This window comes from Podarcis filfolensis (genome assembly GCF_964270895.1).
Source record: "Podarcis filfolensis genome assembly, chromosome: 12".
Classification (NCBI taxonomy): Eukaryota; Metazoa; Chordata; class Lepidosauria; order Squamata; family Lacertidae; genus Podarcis; species Podarcis filfolensis.
Window position 1 is genome coordinate 52,715,370 of NC_139614.1, and position 9,485 is coordinate 52,724,854.

The following is a 9,485-nucleotide window of genomic DNA, read 5'->3' on the forward strand; positions in this document are numbered from 1 at the left end:
ATCCTGAAGCTGAGGCTCCAATGCTTTGGCCACATCATGAGAAGAGAAGACTCCCTGGAAAAGACCCTGATGTTGGGAAAGATGGAGGGCACGAGGAGAAGGGAGCGACAGAGGACGAGATGGTGGGACAGTGTTCTCGAAGCTACCAGCATGAGTTTGGCCAAACTGCAGGAGGCAGTGGAAGACAGGAGTGCCTGGCGTGCTCTGGTCCATGGGGTCATGAAGAGTCGGACACAACTAAACAACAACAACAACATATTTACTGGGGCAGGGTGGTGGATGGATATAAATAGCCCTGATTTTCTGAGACTCCATGAAATCGATACCTATTTTCATTGCTCAGTCTTGGGTACCTTCTGCAGTTTAGTTAGGATGCACTTAGAGGAAGAGAATGTATTTTTAAAAAAACAAACTGCCCAATTACTTTACAAGGGGATGCTTGCAGGGCTGTAAATGCATGGAATGAGCTTCGCTCTTAAAAACATATTTCTTTGGCTTCACTCTGGGTGTGTTTGGGGCCTGAGTTTCCTGAGAAAGGAAATGGGGACGAGGTGGAAAAACCCTCTTGAAGGACGAACAATAGCTCAATAAACTCTAACCCTGCATAACAAAAGCGGGGTGAAGGGAGGATCCCTCTCACCTATGTGTTAAGTAGGGGGGTCACCAGTGAGAAACAAGCTTTATGGGCCCTGCCTGGGGGTTATAAGCCCCTGGGCAGAGAGAGAAAGAAGCCGAGCCTTTAGCTGCGGGAAAAGAAACAGCCACTGTGAAATCACAGCCCTTGTAAAAGTGCAAAAAACGGAAGCAGCACACACATTTTGGAAGTTGGGCGATGAGGGCTGAGCTGAGATCACAGAACTGGAGAGTTGGAAGGGAACCCAAAGGTCATCTAGCCCAACCCCTGCAATGCAGGAATCTCAGTGTCGATTTCTGCTTTCTAGTCTAACCAGAGCAGGTAGATTCAGGTAGGTAGCTGTGTTGGTCTGACGCAGTCGAAATAAATAGAAAATTAAAAAAATTGTCCAGTAGCACCTTAGATACCAACTAAATTTGTTCTGGGTACAGTGGATGCTTGGGTTGTGAACGTGATCCGTGCGGGATGCACGTTCACAACCCGCAGCATTCGCAACCCGCAGTGGCGCATCTGTGCACGCGCGGGTTGCGATTCGGCACTTCTGCGCATGCGCAAAGCGCAATTTAGCACTTCTGCGCATGTGTGACCGCCATAACCCGGAAGTAACCCATTCCAGTACTTCCGGGTTTCAGTGGGTCTGTAACCCGAAAAACGCAACCTGAAGTGTCTGTAACCTGAGGTATGACTGTATAAGCTTTCATGTGCATGCATACTTCTTCAGGCACACAAAAGCTTATACCCAGAAGAAACCTAATTGGTCTCTAAGGTGCTACTGGACAATTTTTTAATTTTTTTATTTATTCAGAGCAGGGCAGTTCGCAATCGTTTCAGAGTTTGGGTAGTTGCGAAGTGCATTGACTTCTGCAATTGAGAGTTAGCCAACTCGGTGTTCTGCAGATGCTGCTCGACTCACAGTCCCTGACTATTGGCCACGCTGTCTGGGGCCGATGGCAGCTGGAGTCCAGTGATATCAGCAGGGTCAAAAGTTCCCCATCCCTGGTCTAGAGGTGTACTGACTGGAAAGCAGCCTCCTGCATCCCTAAGTCTTTGGATGTTTGGGATTGTCAACTCCCATCAGCCCCAACCAGCATTATATAGTTGAGCGTTCTCGTTACGTCGCAGGGAAAGGGCTGTGGACCAGTGGTAGAGTAACTGTTTTGTATGCTGAAGGTCGTAGGTTCAATCCACAGCCTCTCCATATAGAGCTGGGAATGTCCCCTGCTGGAAATCTTGGGACAACTGTTGCCAGTCAGTGTTGACAATACTAAGCTAGATGGACTAGTCCTTCTAAGCAGAGGTTGGATGGCCGTCTGTCATGGATTCTTTAGCTGAGATTCCTGCATTGCAGGGGGTTGGACTAGATGACCCTTGGGGTCCCTTCCAACTCTACAATTCTATGATTTGATGACTCAGTATAAGGAAACTTCCTACTGTTCCTATATCACAACAAGCCAATAAAATCAATTTCATAATAATAATAATAATTTTTTATTTATATCCAGCCCTCCCCAGCTGAAGCCGGGCTCAGAGCATCTAACAATAAAAGTAACACAGCATTCTAAAATCAATTCAGAATCAAATTAATGGCAACCGTTGGGCTAGAGTTCTGTGAGGATTACCAAAGGAGGGGGTCAGACTGTGCCTTGGCCAAAGGTCTGGTGGAACAGCTCTGTCTTGCAGGCCCTGCCGAAGATGTCAAGTCCCATAGGACACTAGTCTCTTGTGACAGAGCGTTCCACCAGATCGGGGCCACGGCCAAAAAAGCCCTGGCTCTGGTTGAGGCCAGCCTAACCTCCCTGTGGCCCGGGACCTCCAAGATGTTTTTCTTTGAAGACCGTAAGGTCCTCTGTGGGACATACCAGGAGAGGCGGTCCCGTAGGTACGAGGGTCCTAGGCTGTATAGGGCTCATTAAAGTATTAACCTGTTTCCCTTGCTTCTAATCACTTTAACAGCTCTCCAACGTTTCTTGGGTTGCAAAGAGTCCTCAAGAGAAGGCGAATTTGTCTTTTTCTACTTTGCTCCAACGCTCCTCCGACGCGCTTCATCTCTGCCTAACTTGCTGCAGATCGCCATTCTGTGGTTCATGATACTTAAACACCTGCCCACTGATGACTTCTTTGGCTGGTGTAAGTAAGCTTGCAGAAAACATTATTGTACTGCTACGCTGATAGGTCTGGGCAAAGCATTCTGGGCAGAGCACTCAGTTTACAAGAAGTAATGGTGACATAATTTAACCCTCCCTCCCTCCCTCCCCCTTCCACCCACCCAACCCCAACCCCATCCCATTCTCAGTTCATGCATAAATCAATGCCGAGATACTTTATGCAGCTCAAAGGTCAGGAAGTGATTCTGACGGGTCTCTGTTCGGACAAAGACCTCAGCTCCAAAGGGTGAGAGTCCCTGCAGCCCTTGAGCTTGTGAGTGATGGGTTCACAAGCCCACCTTCCCAGCCCCCACTCCATTGTTGGAGGCTGAAAGGAAGCTATACACTGTCAGAAAACCAGACCCACTTCCTTGGGGCACATCGGGGCTAGGAGTTCACAGAACTGCTTTGGAGAGAATGAGATGGGTGACACACACACACACACACTCCCTGCCAGTTTGTCCTGTCATCTCATCCGCAACTTGCGACATTTGCAACAGTCCTGATCACAAAATGTGTGTGTATATTTTCCTGATGGGCATATGGGTTGTCTCCTATGCTCATCCCATTCAGAGAATTCCCACTGGAATTCACAAACCTACTTAGGTTAGTAATGATCATTTCAATGGGTCTGCTACTCCTTTTAAGTTCTGCATCTACACGTGTTGGGTGCAGCTTAATGTACTGGTGTGACCTGCAAAACAAAGGCAGAGTTAGCCTGCTTGGTGTTCTAGCCAGCCACATCCTTTTGCGAGATGCTCTGTTCCATTCCTTCTCCCACCTGGTTTTCCATTTCCCCTCCGCTAAGCATGCTCGGTCCTCGCTGAGTTATTTCGGGGGTTCCCCGCACACCCCAGAGTTTGCCCCCTAACATTAGGGAAAGCATTAGGACCTTAGGATGCTCCCAGCCCAGACTACAACTCCCATCGGCACTGGCCAGCATGAGCTGGTGGGAGTTGTAGTCCAAAGCAGCTGGAGGACCCCAGCTTATGGAAGACTGACCCAGGCTATTGTGGGCTTTGTCAACCTTTGCTCAGCTTATGAGTATTATTATTATTATTATTTATTATTATTATTATTATTATTATTATTATTATTATTATTATTATTATTTTATTAAATTTGTATACCACCCTATATCCTCAGGTCCCAGGACGGTTCCTAGGATAAAATCACAATATAAAAACACAAAATGCATAATCAAAAACAACCCAATAATACCCTCCATTTTAAAAGGGCATTGGATGTCAATCAGCCAAAGGCCTGGTAAAAGGAACGTTTTTGCTTGGTGCCTAAAGGTGTATACAGTTGTACCTCGGGTTAAGTACTTAATTCGTTCCAGAGGTCCGTACTTAATCTGAAACTGTTCTTAACCTGAGGCACCACTTTAGCTAATGAGACCTCCCACTGCCGCCACACGATTTCTGTTCTCATCCTGAAGCAAAGTTCTTAACCTGAGGTACTATTTATGGGTTAGCGGAGTCTGTAACCTGAAGCGTCTGTAACCTGAGGTACCACTGTATACACAGGGATGCAGGTGGTGCTGTGGTCTAAACCACTGAGTCTCTTGGGTTTGCTGATCAGAAAGTTGGCAGTTCGAATCCCTGCGACATAGTGAGCTCCCGTTGTTTGGTCCCGATGAAAATAAGGACGGGATATTCCAGGATCAAATCAGAACCTGGGATGGCTACTGTAAAACTGGGGATGCCCCTGGAAAATAGGGACACTTGGAGGGTCTCTATGCCGGCCCCAAAACAGCTACAGACACAATGAGTATTGGAAGTATTGGATTGTAGAGTAACTGCCCCAATACCATCACAATCAGAGTTATCACGAATGCACCATGAAAAGGATGTCTGAAGGAGACCTGAAGCAGGTTCCTATGTCCTTAGGAAGGTGTCTTACACTGAGTCAGGCCACTGGTCTATCTAGCTCAGTATTTCTCCAGGGTTACAGGTGAGGGACATGCTAAGGACTAAACCTGAAACCTTCAGCTGGAGAGGTGGTATAATGCTATAACCCAGTAAGAAGTAATGTGCAATAGGTGTCCTATCCTTCTGCTGTCTCTTTAAATAGCTGTCTGAAGGTAGGGGAGTCGCATTAATGTTGGGGGAACAGGGAGCCCCAATAGCCACGGGCAAAGTCTCTTCCTTGCTCCGTCCTGCCTCGAACGGCAGCCAGATGGCTTAATTTGGAGTGTCTCCCAAGCTCCGACAACCCCTAATTATCTTCATTTCCTTTTCTCTCGCTCTAGCCCAACAGGTCACTCCTCAGGCAGAGAGGATTAACCTGTGATCATACATCATTACTGCGTGAAGAAAATCCACCCTTTGCCTTTTCCCCCCTTCTTCCAATTGGCATCAACCATTCAGTGGGTCAGGCTACAGTTATGCGTATACATAGGGCTGTCACTTATTTTTATTTTTAGGGAGAACATAGGAAGGTGCCTCAACTAATAGCATGGAATGATTTTTTTTCTGGGGAGGGGGGAAAGGGACTCTGCCAATATCACGATGCCATTATACAAACATTTGGCGTGACCGCATTTGGAACACTGCAGGATATTGCAGAGCCGGAAGAAGTTCAGAAAATGGCAAGCAAAATGAACAAGGGCCGTGCAGCAACTTTCCTATGACGAATGGTTGCAATATCTTTAGCTGAGATTCTTGTATTGTGGGGGTTGGACTAGATGACCCCTGGGGTCCCTTCCAATTCTACCATTCTATGATTCTATGATCTGGGTTTTTTAGTGGTATGGAAAAAATGTGTGTATACGTAATGGAGGTGTATAAAGTTAAGGATGGGTAAAGAGGATACGAAATTAAAAGACACCTGCTTCTTGGGAGAAAAGCAATGACAAGCCTAGACAGCATCTTAATAAGCATAGACATCACCTTGCCAACAAAGGTCCGTATAGTTAAAGCTATGGTTTTCCCAGTAGTTATGTATGGAAGTGAGAGCTGGACCATAAAGAAGGCTGATCGCCAAAGAATGGATGCTTTTGAATTGTGGTGCTGGAGGAGACTCTTGAGAGTCCCATGGACTGCAAGAAGATCAAACCTCTCCATTCTGAAGGAAATCAGCCCTGAGTGCTCGCTGGAAGGACAGATCCTGAAGCTGAGGCTCCAAGACTTTGGCCACCTCATGAGAAGAGAAGACTCCCTGGAAAAGACCCTGATGTTGGGAAAGATGGAGGGCACAAGGAGAAGGGAATGACAGAGGACGAGATGGTTGGACAGTGTTCTCGAAGCTACCAGCATGAGTTTGACCAAACTGCGGGAGGCAGTGGAAGACAGGAGTGCCTGGCGTGCTCTGGTCCAGGGGGTCACGAAGAGTCGGACACGACTAAATGACTAAACAACAACAAAAAGAGGATACCAGTGCATAAAGCCATCGAGGCTGAATGCTGGAAGATTAAGTCCCTTTCCAACACACCCTATAGGTATGGAATTCACTGCCACGAGAAACAGTGACGGCCACCAGTTTGTGTGGCTTTAAGAAAGAACCAAAGTCATGGAGGATATCAATAACTACTAGCCACCAATGCCCATTCTCTGTCTCAATAATGCTTCTGAAAACCAGTTGCTGGAAATTGCAAGAGAGGAGAGCATTCATGTCCTGTTTGCAGGCTTCCCATGGGCTATTAGCTGACCACAGCGAGAAGACGGTGCCGGACTATACGGGCCGCTGGCCTGGCCCAGCCGGGCTCTTAGGTTTTCTCTCAAAAGGCATTCTGCTTCCTTGATGAAGTTATGACACAGTTGTGTCTGAAGATGGCACTGTGGAGTTGCACCCACTGAAACCTGCTATTGCAAAGGCATCCCGGTTTAAATGGCCTTGCCAGTTTTAACAAAGCACCTAGCTAAAACCCTGAGGACCAACAGCTTTTGTTGCAGACTACAGTCCACTTCATCATACTTTAGTCTACGAAAGCTTATGCTGTAAGAATGTGTTCATCTGGGCAGTGCCACAATAGTCTTGTCCCCCCACCCCGCAAGACGAATAGGAAATTGCCAAATTTAGTGACTTTGGGGGAAACCCTTTATTATGGCATTAGTCCCCCCCCCCCAGCCTAAATAGATGTGCAGTAGCGGCAGGGTGGGAAAGGTTCTCTCCTGGTGGATAATAATAATAATAATAATAATAATAATAATAATAATAATAATAATAATAATATACCCCGCCCATCTGGCTGGGCTTCCCCAGCCACTCTGGGTGGCTTCCAATAAAATATTAAAATACAGTAATGCATCAAACATGAAAAGCTTCCCTAAACAGGGCTGCCTTCAGATGTCTTCTAAAAGTCTGGTAGTTGTTGTTCTCTTTGACATCTGGTGGGAGGGCGTTCCACAGGGCGGGTGCCACTGCTGAGAAGGCCCCCTGCCTGGTTCCCTGTAACTTGGCTTCTCGCAGGGAGGGAACCGCCAGAAGGCCCTCAGAGCTGGACTTCAGTGTCCGGGTAGAACGGTGGGGGTGGAGACGCTCCTTCAGATACACTGGACCGAGAATCCCTGCTCTTGTGGGGGTGGGGAGAACAAGCAGAGGTGGAATTCTGCCCCCTCCCCTGTTAAATCCCACACAATGTCAGGGGCTGGGGGCTAAGCATGTACATCACCCACATGCCCCCAGGGATTGTGTGACCAGTGTTGGGAGGCAGATCGTTTTGGCAGTGAGATGGGGCTTTCACTGCTGAAGCGATTGCAGGGCTGTGTGGGAGGGGAGAATTGAGGGTCACTGGGTGTGCTTCTTCTGATCCCATTCGCCTCTACTCTTTCTCTTCCCCCTCCACACCGTTGAATCTTAAGATTGTAAGGAAGAGCCCAATTGACAAGAAAAAGCTTTAATCTAGTCCAGCATTTTGCTAAATTAAACTTACCGTATTTTTCGCACCATAGGACGCACCGGACAATAAGACGCACCTTGTTTTAGAGGGGGGAGAACAAGAAAAAAAAATTCTCTCCCTCTCTGCCCAGCGCCCCTTCAGCGAAGCGGCAGGAGGCGCTGCACAGAGAGGGGGAGAATTTCCCCCCTCTTGTTTTCCCCCTCTAAAACAAGGTGCCGTTTAAGGTGTGTTCAGATGCCTTCAGGCAGCTACCTTGGAAGCCTGGAGAGCGAGAGGGGTCGGTACACACCACCCCTCTCACTCTCCAGGCTTCAGGTTCCTTTCGACCTGCTCTTTGGGGCTGGCGGGGGGAAGCCCACCACCAGCCCCAAAGAGCAGGTCGGGGTTGCAGCGGAAAGGCACGCGGCTATAGAGGCTCCTGCCATAGCCGCATGTCACCTCTCCAGCCAGGAGAGGATCGCGGGGGGCTTCTTTGGCCCCGTGCGCGCTCTCCCGGCTGGAGAGGTGGCACGCGGCTAAAGAGGCTGCTGCAATAGCTGCGTGTCATCTCTCCAGCTGGGAGCGGGTAAGCAGGGCTTCTTTAGCCCCGAGCGCACTTTCCGGCCGGAGAGGTGGCGCGCGGCTATAGAGGCTCCTGCCATAGCCGCGCGTCACCTCTCCAGCCAGCAGAGGGTCGCGGAGCTATGCTGTCTTCGCTCCATAGGACGCACACACATTCCCCTTTCATTTTTGAAGGGGGAAAAGTGCGTCCTATGGTGCGAAAAATACGGTAAGTAAGGAGGCATGCCATCTGCTACTTTGTCACTCCAAAACCGAAAGAATGCCACTTTACAATAAAATTATTTTGATAATTGTTAACTATGGCTTTCTTCTAATCCTTTGTTCTTTTGTTGTTGTTGAGACTTTTGTAAATGTAGGAATCCCGTAACAAGATTTGTCCTTCACAGAAATATCCGTAGTGGACCACTCACAAAACTGTATATATATACAGTGGTACCTTGGGTTAAGAACTTAATTCATTCTGGAGGTCTGTTCTTAACCTGAAACTGTTCTTAGCCTGACGTACCACTTTCTGGGTTAGCAGAGTCTGTAACCTGAGTACCCACTGTATACACAGGGATGCAGGTGGTGCTGTGGTCTAAACCACTGAGCCTCTTGGGCTTGCTGATCAGAAAGCTGGCAGTTCAAATCCCCACGACATTGTGAGCTCCCTTTGCTCTGTCCCAGCTCTTGACAACCTAGCAGTTCGAAAGCATGCCAGTGCAAGTCGATAAATAGGTACCACTGTGGCAGGAAGGTAAACAGCATTTCCGTGTGCTCTGGTTTCCATTGCGATGTTCTGTTGCCCCAGAAGCGGTTTAGTCATGCTGGCCACATGACCCGGAAAGCTGTCTGTGGACAAACGCCGGCTGCCTCGGCCTGAAAGCGACATGAGCGCCGCAACCAGTCACTTTTGACTGGACTTAACCATCCAGGGGTCCTTTACCTTTACCTACCTACACACACACACACACACACACACACACACACACACACACACAAACAGGATGGCTTCCTCCAATGAAGTTAACAGAGAAGCCACTGCAGATCAGGATTCATTCAATTTTTGAAGTGGACTATGTTGGGGGAAAAACACCTGCTAGCACACTTGCAAAGCTAAGCAGGGCCTGACAAGGTTTCAAACTGGATGGGGGACCACATGTTGAGATTCCTTCATTGCAGGGGGTTGGACTAGATGACCCTCAAGTTCCCTCCCAACTCTGCAATTCTGTAACTCTTAAGTATCTTTGCTGCACATCCCAGGGCAACATGATGGATAGGAGCGCGAGCTGTGCTTTGGCAGTCCCTGGTTCAAAGCTCAGAT